Here is a 13,378-nt window from a genome sequence, read left to right on the forward strand (position 1 = left end):
CTTAAAAATATTCCCAGCCTGATAATGTTTTCAATAATTTTAATTTAATAGGAATTTGATGATATATAAAGGCAACCCCACCTTGCATCCCAGAGCTTTATTTGTCACTGATCAGGAGGGCACTGAGAACCATCATAGAGAAGAGAAAGTACTCAGAAGAAACTTGAATCTAGTCATCAGGTAACCACCATCATTTCTGTTCCACATGGAGAAGTTCAACAATGATTAAGATCATATTCACGTGCAATCACAGTCCTCCTGCCTTTTATTAATCATATAATAACAAAGGAAATGGTTGGGATTTTATAAAGAATGTTATTTACTTTTTAGTCAAGGCTGAATACTTTCTTCTGGGAACCTGGAGTAGACAAGCCTGTTTGGGTTGAGATCAAAGCACACATGCTGCTGCCTGGAATAAAGACAGAAAATACAGTGAGGGAAGAAGCATTTTTGTGTGTGTGATGAAAAACTTTGGGAGAAGGATAAAGGCGCCCTGGAAATTAGTCTTAGAACTTACACCGTCATAATTAAGTAGCGTTTACAAAATGTCACTTGACCCCAGTGTCTAATTTACCTCTCAAGATTCAGAAAGAAGTAACTTTTAGCATATTCTTAACATTTTCTTAGAAACCTCATTCTGAAGGCAATCACAGGCTGTGCCATTTCTGGACTTTCTGAGTTCCTCTCTCTTCTTTATTCCCCTAAACAGAGTCAGAAAGCCATAGTCATTTCTATTTCCCAAGGAGAGTTGCATCAATGATTGGTTCATACCCACCATCATCACACTCAGCCAGTCCTTGTTAATAATCCTTTTGATTAATCCTGTTGTTTTCCTCCCTCCAAGTAGAAGGTCTTTTCCTTCTATCAAATACTTTAAAATAGTGTCTAAGTCATTTCAGTATTAGTAGACCTCTAGGTCAGACAAAATATATTTTTAATTTTTAAAAGAATTAATTTTTTAATTTTCTTCATGTCACCAGAAACAAACTCAAATGAACAAACAACAATAACAAAACAAATAATACCCTCTAACAAAAATGTACCAGATGCAATTGTGACCTTAAACTGAGTCCTCACTGATATTATAATGAGACTGAGAACATTTTTCTACAAGTAAACAAATCTGCATTCATCTGTTTCGAGGGGAAAATAACAGGGGAGAGCACTGTGAAAATGCTCAAACCTAGAAAGGAAGGACCTAAATTTACAGATCCTGCAATGGCGGGGACCCTTTGTAAGGTGCTTTCCAGGTGTGATTTTATTCTCTGCTCATAGAAAAGCTATTTTACAGAGAGAAAATAAGTTCCTGGAAGAACTTTCAACAACCCACCCAAAGACTCTGTTGATGGGTTTTGAAGAAAGGATTTCAACACAGAGATGCTTGATTACATCGTGTGCAAAACCTCTGCTCTTACACAACAGATTTTGAATCAGGCAAGAGCAGAGGAAACTAAATCAAGATTGCAGGTAAGATCCTTTAATTAGCACGACTAAAATTAGCACCATACAACCTTTAAGAAATGCTTGAAAGTGCGATATGAAAAACAAAAACAAAACCTGCCACCTTTCCCTGGGGTCTGCCTAAATCCCAGAGGAGGTTTTTTTGTATTTTTTCCCTATAAAGGACACATTGCCTGTAGGCCAGCATTTACATCTTATTTTGAATCTATCAGCAACAGCTTGCCTTTTACACTTCTGTCCTTGAGAATGTTCTTCAAGCCCCAGCATCTTTTTCAAAGTCTGTCTCTTACTTTGTAACTCAAATGCAGAAGCAGAATTTCCCCTCGAGAAAACATTTGGAACCATCTCTTAATTTAGGGGATGAGTCAGAATCCAGCAGGGCCATCCCATGATTCTATAGCATACAATTCACTTTTTGGCATCAGACCAGCAAGACAGATTCATAAAAATAACAAGAAAGAATAATTCTTTTAAGATCCCATAAAAGTGAAAAAGACCGCTTAAAAATTCTTATTATGTTTATAGGCATCAATGGATTCAATTACAGCACTGTACAAGGAACTTTTAGTATTTATCCAAACATTTTCAATAATTTAATCATATTTTTTCATGTTGCCTAACATTTGCTGGCACCAGCAGCGTGCTAATCTCCATAGAGGCCTCAGAAATCAAGGATAATGAGCTCCTACTGCCAATCCACAGGAAGGTTTGCAATTTTTGCTGTGATGCATTGTAGGAAGCAAATTGCAGATTCGCCATCACTGAACAAACAGCGTGAAATGATAACTGAAACAAAGATGATGAAATTAGGAAGAAATGCGTGCATGAATCTATAGCCCTAAATTTAGGCCAGAAAAACTGCATAAACACAAAGTGGAGAAAAGTAGTCTAAGAGTAGGGCTTGTGACAAAGATTTAAAGATATTTTAGTTTAGGTTTAAAATAAATTATCATAATGAGGAAGCTCTCCAAAAAGCAAATGCTTTTTCGGGCTTTATTAATAAATGTAAAGGCTTAAGACAAATGATGGTTCCACTTGTTGTTGAGTGACTCACCTGCTAAATGGGCTGTTCTCTGGAAGGAGACAAGACAATTTGGAAAATCCCCATGTGGGGAATGATGAAAGGAAATAAGAATGCTTAATTTAATTTATGTGAGTGGACTTAACATGAAAATAAAGGACCACTGTCTTCAAATGTTTGACAGGAGGTCATCTAGAAAAAGGATTAAAATGCTTTTCCTTGGCTTTGACAAGCAAAACAAGGCCCTGAAGGTAGAAATTATAGCCAGGGTCATGTTGGCTTAAATATGGAAAAGTTTCTAACCCTGGTCGTACAAGTGACCAAACTGTCCCCGGAGTACTGTCTTGGGTTTCTGGTGCCAGAGGAGAAGATATGGGAAGAAAGATGCTATGTCTACTAGGAAGTTGCTTCTAAATGACTTCTGTGCTCCTAGACTGTGAAGGAGGCTGAACTAGGTATATTAATAAGAATAAGCTAAAGGGAGAAAATGATACTTTTTTTTTTTAACGAATGTAACTTAAAAATGAGAATGTGTATAGGAATAAATCCTCAGTCAAAATACAAATATCCTATGACCGATGTCTTCACCGTGTTCTGAAAGTTCTCTTTGGTTCAATGTTTGCTTGTCTTTTCATGTATTTTGTTCTTTTTGAAGATAATCTGAAACTACAAAGGGAAGCTTCTGCCTCACTCTTTTCTCTTTGACTCTGGATATTTCTTTAGTAGTAGTGGGTAGGATTAATTGTACAACCATGATCTCTCTTAGGACACACGCAGTACCACCCAAACCCTTTGTAACTGAGTAATCTCAAATCACTCAGGATTTTTCTTTCTGACTAGACTGACAAGTCAACTTTCTCAAATCCTCCTGAGTCTAGGTGATGGGGCTGACTCTCCAGAGACAGAGATTAGGGGTATCCTTTCCTCATCCCACAAAAGCTAGTCAATACCAACAGAACGCCATCAAAACATCCTTCGGAGGAAGTTCAATGTAGTTCTAAAGTAAATCATACATTTCTGATTACCTAGAAGTTTACTATACTAGTTTATATAGTTTACTATAAAAATAACAACAAACCTCTATTTTTGAGGAGTGTCAGACTTGCTGGTGCAGAGTCACAGGTACAGTCCTGAAAGAGGCATGATTATAAACAACATCAGTTGAAAAATATAAATCAGAATGCTATAAGCTGCTTATACTTAAAGATAGAGGAAATTTCCAGAAAATGGTGGTTTCCCACAATTACCTTCTGCACTAATCTTCACTAAAAGTGAAGAATATAACTCTGTGCCTGCCCATTATTGAGACTTCCAGAATGCATTCTTTTCCCTAGGACTATGTCCTCCTTGCACCATTCTTACTATAAATTCTTAAATATTATCAATGTCTCCTTTCTTTCCTTTTTCCCTCTACCTCTCCTTCCTTCACCCACCTTTTCTTTCAGTGACAATCAAGGGCTATTTCTCTGGCTTGTCTTTAGGCAATCTGTGTAGAAAAATGATAGAACTAGGTCCACTTATCTCTAGAAAACAAGACATTCAAGGGTCCTGGAAAAGATATTGAAATACACACACACGCACACACAATAATTGTATATAACTATACAATTATTTTTTGTATAATTCAACATGATGATATTTTTAAACAAGAAACTAATTATTCCCTGCGGCGCCTGGGTGGCTCAGTCGTTAAGCGTCTGCCTTCGGCTCAGGTCATGGTCCCTGGGTCCTGGAATCGAGCCCCGCCTCAGGCTCCCTGCTCTGCGGGAAGCCCGCTTCTTCCTCTCCCATTCCCCCTGCTTGTGTTCCTGCTCTCACTATCTCTCTCTCTGTCAAATGAATAAATAAAATCTTAAAAAAAAAAAAGAATCTAATTATTCCAATAATTTACATACACTAACTAAAACTGGGATGAAAATTAGAGAATGCTGTTTCTGCAAAACAGTATCTGCTTTTACCAAGCTAGAAAGTATTGCTTGTTTTTTTCATCATGAAAAGAAAAGCCTGAGAGCAGTTCCAGCTCTCCACACCCTCCAGGTATAGGACTCTACTTCACGGCTTATCACCATGCCAACTGAAAACATCAGATTACCAGCTGAGAGAGCATGGCCTGTGGATCATAGCCTTCACCTGTCAATTTGAGTATTGAAACAACATCCAAGGACACTGATTTTTTTAAAATGAAGTCAGTGAAAGGAAAGGAACTGCTACTGTCTGAAATATTAAATTCTCCTGGGACAAGTTAGAGAAACCTTCCCCAAGCTTAAAAAAATAATAATAATAAAGAAGGAACCAACAAATTAGTTTCAAGGCAACTGACACTTATTCATACTTATAGGTTTCACAAATGCTAGGCTGAGAATAAAAGCTTATAATTTTGGTACCAGCTTTCCACAGGAGAGACTAAACACAATTACAAATGATAAAAACTATATACACAGAATCCATTTCTTTGTTTAAAATTGTGTGTATTCAAAGCAGTGGGAAAGCTAGCAAGAGAGAAATAGTCTGTCCAGAAAGCCTCCCAGAAGAATGTAAGCAGTGCAGAAAAAGAGCTACTTACGAGTCAAATTTAGAACTCAAAGGTACCTTAAAACTATTTAATCCACACTTTTATTTTTCAGAAATGGAATTAAAGAGAGGTTGTGAATAAAACGAGCTGGCAAAATTCACATAGGGAAAAATCACACTGAAGCTCAGATCTCCTGAGGACTTCATTCAGAGTTCCTTCTATCCACCAAACATTCTATTTTGTAAGCACTTACTTGGGCCCTAACACATGGATGGTGGTTGCCGACTTGGGGAATCACATAAAGATAAATGGTCACCCTAACAGTTTATGTTATAGGAGGAAGGATACAATATAAAGAGATTTTCTAACACACAATATAAAGACCTTTGTGCCATAAAGGAAAAATGGTATAATCTCTACTTTATGAAACACAGCCTTTGAGAACAGGCAAATACTCAGCAAGTTTATAAACAAAGCCCATGACCTGACAGTTTGTTGTTGTTGATGATGATGCTGTTAAAATATACAGAGTCAGTATTTTATGGTCTATGAAAGCTACTTTTGATTACAAATTATTGGGCCATACTGTTTCTTTTACCTTTTAAAAATTATCTGTTTTTCTTTTATCTTATTTAGTAATCTAACAATACATTAATTGTTCTGATTATGAATAAATTTGTAGAAAATTTTTTAAATTTTTCTTGGTATTCTTCTGGTACATTCCCATTGAAAAGTGATTCTGGTAGAACAATTATGAGAGACTCCTAAAATACTGCACTACTATCTAAACCCTAGCACAGTGCAATACATTGCTTCCAAATAAAAATTAGTTAAGTTAGTAATATAATACACTCTAAATTTATTTAGTAGATCATGAAAAATTAAGTCAACCCTCATTATTCAATGAGAATCTAAAGGAGAATATATTAAGTACATATTTCCTTTGAAATGAATCTATTCATGTTACATTTTGCATATAAGTTTTACTCTTGGCTCTTATGCTATCCATGAAAATCTCTTCTGGAAAGTAATCTGGGGAGAAAAGCCAAAATGTGAACTTGTTAAAGACAATGAAGACAGTCTCGTGTATGCCAAGAAGTTTAGGGATTACTTGGAATGATCTTTTATGTTAAATGTTTTCCTTTGTTATCAGAAAGAAATGATGGAGATAGGGAGACTCTACAGTTTCATTACAAAATAAATTCCTTTGACAATTAAATCCCAGCTTTAATTTTATGAACATTTCAAAAAATACAAGAGAAAATTATTTCTTCATTTCTTTCTCTTCCTGTTATCAGGCCCCTAGAAAATTCCAGAAGTTGTTGGTTTGTAAAGCATTTTCCTACAATATGTCCTTTTTACATGTGAGCTTTATAGATGAAAACAATTCCTGATTAAATAAGTGGAAGACAATCGTTTTGTCCCCCATCATACACTAAATCTGGCAAGCCATTCCAGGATATTTAGATTATCCTACTAATCTAAAATCTGAAAACCACACAAATAAACAACAATAAAAAAGGGAGAAAATGGGCGCCTGGGTGGCTCAGTTGGTTGGACGACTGCCTTCAGCTCAGGTCATGATCCTGGAGTCCCGGGATCGAGTCCCGCATCGGGCTCCCTGCTCAGCGAGGAGCCTGCTTCTCCCTCTGACCCTCCCTCCTCTCATGTACTCTCTCTCATTCTCACTCTCTCAAATAAATAAATAAATCTTTAAAAAAAAAAGGGAGAAAAGTTCTGAAGAAAACAACAAAAATAACTAAAAGCAACTTAAAAATAAATATCTATGAAAGATCTTTCTTTTAAATTGAGTTTCCTCACCTCCCGTCCACAAACCATAACTGAATTTGGAAAAAAAACAACCAATCTAATTTTTCAAAGTAGGGTAGAAACCATGAGAAACTTTCTGGGTTGCTGTCTGTAGGTTAAATGCCAGAAGTCTATTTTAAGACTAAATTTTGTAGTTTCTGTGAAACTCTCTGGGATTCTGCAATCTGAATTGATAAGACTAGATCAAGTGCAAATATAAAACAGATGCTTCTAAAATATGTCTGAAAAATGTTTAATGGTATTTTTTTCCAGTTTTATTGAGACATGATTGACATACATCATTGTATAAATTTAAGGTGTACAGCTGGATGGTTTGATTTACATATACTGTGAAATGCTTGCCACAGTAGGTTCAGCTAACACCTGTCTTCTCATAGAGATACAATAAAAAGAAGAAAGACAAAAGGGAAAAAATGTGCTTTTGAGAACTCATCGGATTTACTGTCTTAACAACTTTCCTATATAGTAGCCCTCCTCCTCCAGTCCCTTATACGCGGTTTCACTTCTCATGGTTTCAGTTACCCACAGTCAACTGCGGTGCAGAAGCAGATGATCCTGCTTCTGACATATACTCAGAAGGTCAGTAGGAGCCTAATACTAGATCACAATGTCTACATCAGTCACCTCACTTCATCTCATCACGTGTGCATTTTATCATTACTATGTTGCCATCTTGGTGACATCGCTCCCTTATGGCACTTTTTTAATGGTACTGATAATGGTACTTAACCTTTCCCAGTTTAGTATCCTGAATGTTCATAATCAATAAATGTGGAGAAACAATTTGATCTCCCTTACTTCCTGTGTTACTATTCTCGGCTTGCCATAACAAAGTGCCATAAATGGGGTGGCTTAAGCAACAGAAATTTATTGTCTCAAAGTTCTGGAGGCTAGAAGTTCAAGATCAGGTGTCAGCAGGGTTGGTCCCTTGTAAGAGAAAATTTGTTCCATGTCTCTTTCCTAACTTCTGGTGGTTTGCTGGAATCTTTGACTTTTTTTGGTTTATAGAGACATCGCCCAGATTTCTGCTTTCATCTTCACATGAACTTCTTCCTGTGTGTGTGTCTATGTCCAAATTTATCTTTTAAGTAAGGACACAGTCATATTGGATTAGGGGCCCAGACTACTCAAGTATGACTTCATTTTAACTTTACTAATTACATCTGCAAAGACTTACCTATTTCCAGTACCTATTCTGAGGTACTGAGATTTAGGACTTGAACATATAGATGTGGGACATGGGACGCAAAGTTCAACCCATAATTCCCAATGGACAAAGAGAGAAGTGTGAAAACTAATACTGTAACATAAAAATGATAGTTTTTCAATATGATTTCAGCTGAAATTCCAATCAGGTGATCATATTTGCAAATGTAGAAGCCAAATAATGAAATACACTCATTTACTTAAAGAAATTTAGGTTTTGATATTGATTGTATGCTACTGATTAGAAGGTTAAATAAATGGTTAATAAAAAATATATTTTTTAATTTGCGGCTAAGGAAATATATTTTTCCAAAACTTTTTCTCTCTTTTCAATCTTATTTTTATTCTTGTTTCTCTTTTTAAAATTAGATGTTATTTAGCTAGTTATAATATAAAGTTTTAATGCCAGGGATATACATAATGTGTTCAGTGCAGTTAGGTCTTGGTTTGTCATCGTTTTGTTAAATTAATAGACAGAAAACTCATTCTTTGTAGCATGTATGTTTTGCTAAAGTTTACTTATCAAATTAAAAAGCAGTATTTGGTACAATTTAAAAATATGCATACCAATTAAATATATTTTGGAAAATCCCTCCTAAAGAAGGAGGGGTTGATAAGGAGTTTACTATAATATTGTTTATAATAGCAAAACTCCAGAAAATCTGAATTGCTATTAAAAAAGGACTCCTTAAATAAAGCTATATTCACCTTATGTAATATTACACAGTTATCACAAATAAAGATTTATATCCACATTTGTTGATTAGGAGCAATGCTCAATATATGTTTTAAAGTTAAAAAATAAGGGTGCCTGTGTGGCTCAGTGGTTAAGCGTCTGCCTTGGGATCATGCAGGTCATGGTCCCAGAGTCCTGGGATCATGCCCCGCATCGGGCTCCCTGCTCAGAGGGAAGCCTGCTTCTCCCTCTCCCCAACTTGTGTTCCCTCTCTTGCTGTGTCTCTGTCAAATAAATAAATAAAATCTTTAAAAAAAATAAAGTTAAAAAATAAAGAAAGAAAAGAAAATTTCCAAGAAATATGCATTGTATGATGCTACTTTTATTTAAAAATGTATATACACATAAATGTTTAGATTCTTATTTTATTTAATGGGTTAAAATTCATTCTTCTCAAAAAGGCCAAAATGGTTATTAGTGTTGTTCAGATCTCTTGTATCCTTAGTGATTTCCTACTGATTTATTTTTTGGTATAATTTTCTTATAGTGACGAAGGGACATAAAATATTCAAATATGTTTTTAGATTTCTCTATTTTCCCTTTATTTGGTCTCTTTTGCTTTTGTATTTTGAAGCTCTTTTATTAGAGGTATACACATCTATAAATGGTTATGCCTTCCTGACAAATCACCCTTTTATCACTGTGAAATTTTCTTATTTATCTATTAGAATAGACTTTTTCCTGATTTTTCTGATATTAAAAGAGAGATTCCAGCTGTCTCTTACTGTTCCATGGCATATATTTTTTCCATTCCTTTCTCTTAAGCTTTTTTGTATACAAAGTTTATAATTTGTGTTAACATAAGGTTGGTTATTGCTTTGTAACCAGTCTGATAATCTTAGTTTTTAATTGCAATATCTATTCTATTTACTTTTAATGTAATTATTCATTAGGTAGAATTTGGTTTACCATTTTGTTATTTGTGGTCTATGTGTCCTATTTGTTTTTTGTTCTGGTGTCCTTCCTTTCCTGCTGGTTTTGAGTTAACCAAATATTTCTGTATTCTAATTTAATTCTTCAAATGGCCTTTTAGCAAAAATTGAGAGTAATTTTTATAGTTAACATTATACTACTTCACAAAAAATATAAAAATATTGAGCCAGTGTAGCTCCATTTACATGTTTCCTATGTGGGTGCTATTTTTGTCATATATGAGTTATCTGCACATTATAAATCCCATTATATACTATTATGCATTTTTATTTTTATACTAAGTTGAACTTTTTAAAAAGTAAGACAGTATAAAAAAAATAAAATAAGAGGAAATCACAGGGGGAGATACAAATTATAAGAGACTCTTAACTATAGGAAACAAACTGAGGATTGCTGGAGAGGGGGATGGGGTAACTGGGTGATGGACATTAAGGAGGGCATGTGAAGTAATGAGCACTGGGTGTTATATGCAATTGATGAACAACTCTACATCTGAAACTAATGACACGCTATATGTTAATTAATTGGATTTGAATAAAATAAGATATAAAAAAAGAAAAAATATATTTTGTATATATATCTTTTTACCATTGCAGTGCTTTTAATTTCTTCCTGTCAATTTAAGTATCCTAAGAGTATCATATTTTCTTTTCAGCCTGAAAAACTTCCTGTAGCATTTCTTGTGTTTTCACTTCTTTGAAAATATCCATAGGTCACAATCTGTTCATAGTTTTTGTCTTTTTCTTTTCTTTTCTTTTTTTCTCTATTCACTTATCTTCAAGTTCACTGGTCCTTTTTTTATGCTCTCTTCAATCTGCTGTTAATCTTATCAAGGGAATGTTTTATTTGCACACTGCAATATTCAGTTCTAGAATTGCCATTAGATCACTCTTTATTGTTTCCATTTTGCAGATGACTTTTTATACCTGTTCATTCATTGTAATTGTAATCGTATTCTTCTTTTTTGTGCTTGATCATATTTACAATAGCTATAGTAATCTTTTTCTGCTAATTCAACATCTGAACTGTCTTAATGTTGAATTCTATTTACTGCTTCTCTTCGTTATGGTTCTCATTTTCCTGTTTCTTTGTGTGTCTGGTAATATTTTATTTTACAATGGATATTTTGGATGACATGCAATAGAGAATCTGGGTTCTCTTTTCCTCTGATGAATGTTGATTTTTGTTATAGAAGGCACTTAACGTTGCTGTATTCAAGGAAATATTTGAGTGTAATTTATACATTGTTATCTCCTTTCTAGATTTCCCCTTTCAATTTTCAGCTATTTTGACATGCTTGCACTCAACCCTCTGAATCCTAAAACAGTAAGAGTATGGCTTTCTAATTGAGCTGTAGGCACCCAACGCTATATGAACTTAAGTATCATTAAAAACAACAACAACAACAACAACATATAAATGAAAAACTCACCTAGTATCTCTTTTCTCAAGGCTTGAATCATTTGGTCCAGTTTCTATCTGCTTTTAGTTCCTCTCCAGTGCTTACAAATAGTTGTTTTTAAAATATATTTGTTGATAGTTTATAACTATCTATGATAGTTTATAACTATCTATAAATATGAATTTTAGGAGATTAATCTTACATAATTTATCATTTAGAGAACTTGGATTTTGTGTATTAATTTTAATTTAAAAAGAAACAAAATATAATGCTTAAAAAAATTGAGAATTTATCATTTAAAAATATATGAATGGATGGAGCCTGTTTTTTGTTGCTGTTGTTGTTGTTGTTTGTTTTTTTGAGGTATGATTGACATATAACATTATATGAGTTTCAGGCCATGTCTTTATATATGTGTGTGTGTGTGTGTGTGTAATTATAGCTATATTTCCCCTGTCCCTGGTGAAGCAGGGGCTTAAATCAATCTAAGCATTCAAATTAATCTTACAGAGCTAGAATTCCTAGAATCTTTTCCTTCATTTTATATAGGGAACAAATTCAATATAAACGTTATTCTCTATTCCTCTAAACAAAACCATAAAACAACAGAATATCAAAACATATCTCACTGGGAATTAGGAAATCTCAGGTGTTGTGTGTGGACTATAAACTAGTGAAACCTTTCTGAAAAGCAATCTGGCAGTGCTTAGTCAAATTAAGAGTGCATCTATCCAGTGATCTGGCCTACTGATTCACAGATGTATAGATCCATAGAAATTCTCAGAGACTCATGACTGTTGTGGTCACTGAGATGGTAGTTGAAAAATAAAACACTGCTGAGAATACACAAGCACTGTTTATGGTGGTGGGGTTTTAGAGGTAAATGAAGTGCTCATTACTAAATGAATTAAGGTAAATGTGGTAGATATACATTATGATTTATAGACAGCAGTTGGAATCCATAAATCTGATGTACATACATAAAAATGCAGATATTATAAACAGAGTTGAATGATCAGCAGATGAAAGTGAGATAGATACTTCTTGGACAACAATATTTATATAAAATAAATACTTGATAAATCAAATTAATAAGCTAAATTGTCAGATAGACACAAAACAAAGACTACTTTTAAACAACATACATGTATTCAAAGTCATGTCTATCAGACCAGAAGAGTAGGCATCTATGGAGAACGGAAATGGGATTGAGACCTTGAATGAAGAATGGACCAAGAAGAATGAATTGGCTTCACAGGGACCAATGAAAACAACGCGCAACAAACAGAAGAGTAGGTTCACTTAACTCTGCCATTAAATCCACTCAAAAAAAGAAAATAACTCTCGTTTGAGCAAAAGAAAAAAAAAAGGATAATTTCTTGTATATTTTAACCTTTTAAAATTTTCTGATGTGTAATTTGAAAATAGGAGTCTAAAGTCACATTTCCAGGAAATTATTCTGAGAAAAAATACATAAATATGTGCTACTGGAAGCACATTTAATGTTCAGCAATAGGAAATGGTTAAATTATAAGAATATTTAGTCATTTAATCACATGAATCAAAGATTTAGTGAAAGAAAAAATAGTTATTACATTAAATAAAGAAATGCATACAAAACAAGAGTATTATAATTCTAATTTTGTTGGAAATTTATGCATGAATAAAAAGAAAATGAAAAGTGCCTCCAAAATATTTACAACAGTGAATGTTACTTTTCTCTATGTGGTTTTTCTTTACTCTATGCATTTCAAAGCATATTGAAATTTCTCTAAAAATTCTTTTCAAATTATTTTTATTAATAATTTTTATTATATGTTCTTTGAGATGTTCCTTACCTTCTTTCCATTGTTTTATTGAGATATTTGTCTTTTACTTATAGCTTTACAGCTATTCTTTATGAATTCTGAGGACTAATATTGTACGGACCATGTGTGGCAAATATTTCCTCTTAGTTCATGTTTCTCCGTTTTATTTATTTTCATAGTGTTTTCTGCTGTATACAAGTTTTAAATTTCAATGTCACCAAATGTATCAGTCTTTATTTGTATTTTATTCTTTTTTGGTTCATGGTTAATTCACTCACAATCACAGGGGCATAAAGATACAAATTATTTTGGGTGTATAGAGAGCTTTTTCACATTTATTTACAATTGACTTCTTTTTGTTTGTTTGTTTATGGTATGAATTCATGGCCTAATATTACTTTCTGTATGAAAAACCTGTGATCTCAGCATGCAACATTCCATTTGTCACCTATTTGGTAATGTCACTTTT

At 33.8% G+C, this 13,378-nt stretch overlaps 1 long non-coding RNA gene across 1 annotated transcript; it reads right to left on the minus strand.

The window, feature by feature from the left end:
- Positions 1–247: 247 nt before the first annotated feature.
- LOC118022217 lies at positions 248–941 on the minus strand. The gene is made up of 2 exons (XR_004682415.1): positions 575–941; positions 248–409 (listed from the first exon to the last, which is right to left on the minus strand). It is a non-coding gene; the product is annotated as an uncharacterized LOC118022217 (long non-coding RNA).
- Between the last annotated feature and the right edge of the window lie 12,437 nt (positions 942–13,378).

This window comes from Mirounga leonina, unplaced genomic scaffold (genome assembly GCF_011800145.1).
Source record: "Mirounga leonina isolate KUSES-001 unplaced genomic scaffold, KU_Mleo_1.0 Mir_176, whole genome shotgun sequence".
Taxonomy (NCBI): Eukaryota; Metazoa; Chordata; class Mammalia; order Carnivora; family Phocidae; genus Mirounga; species Mirounga leonina.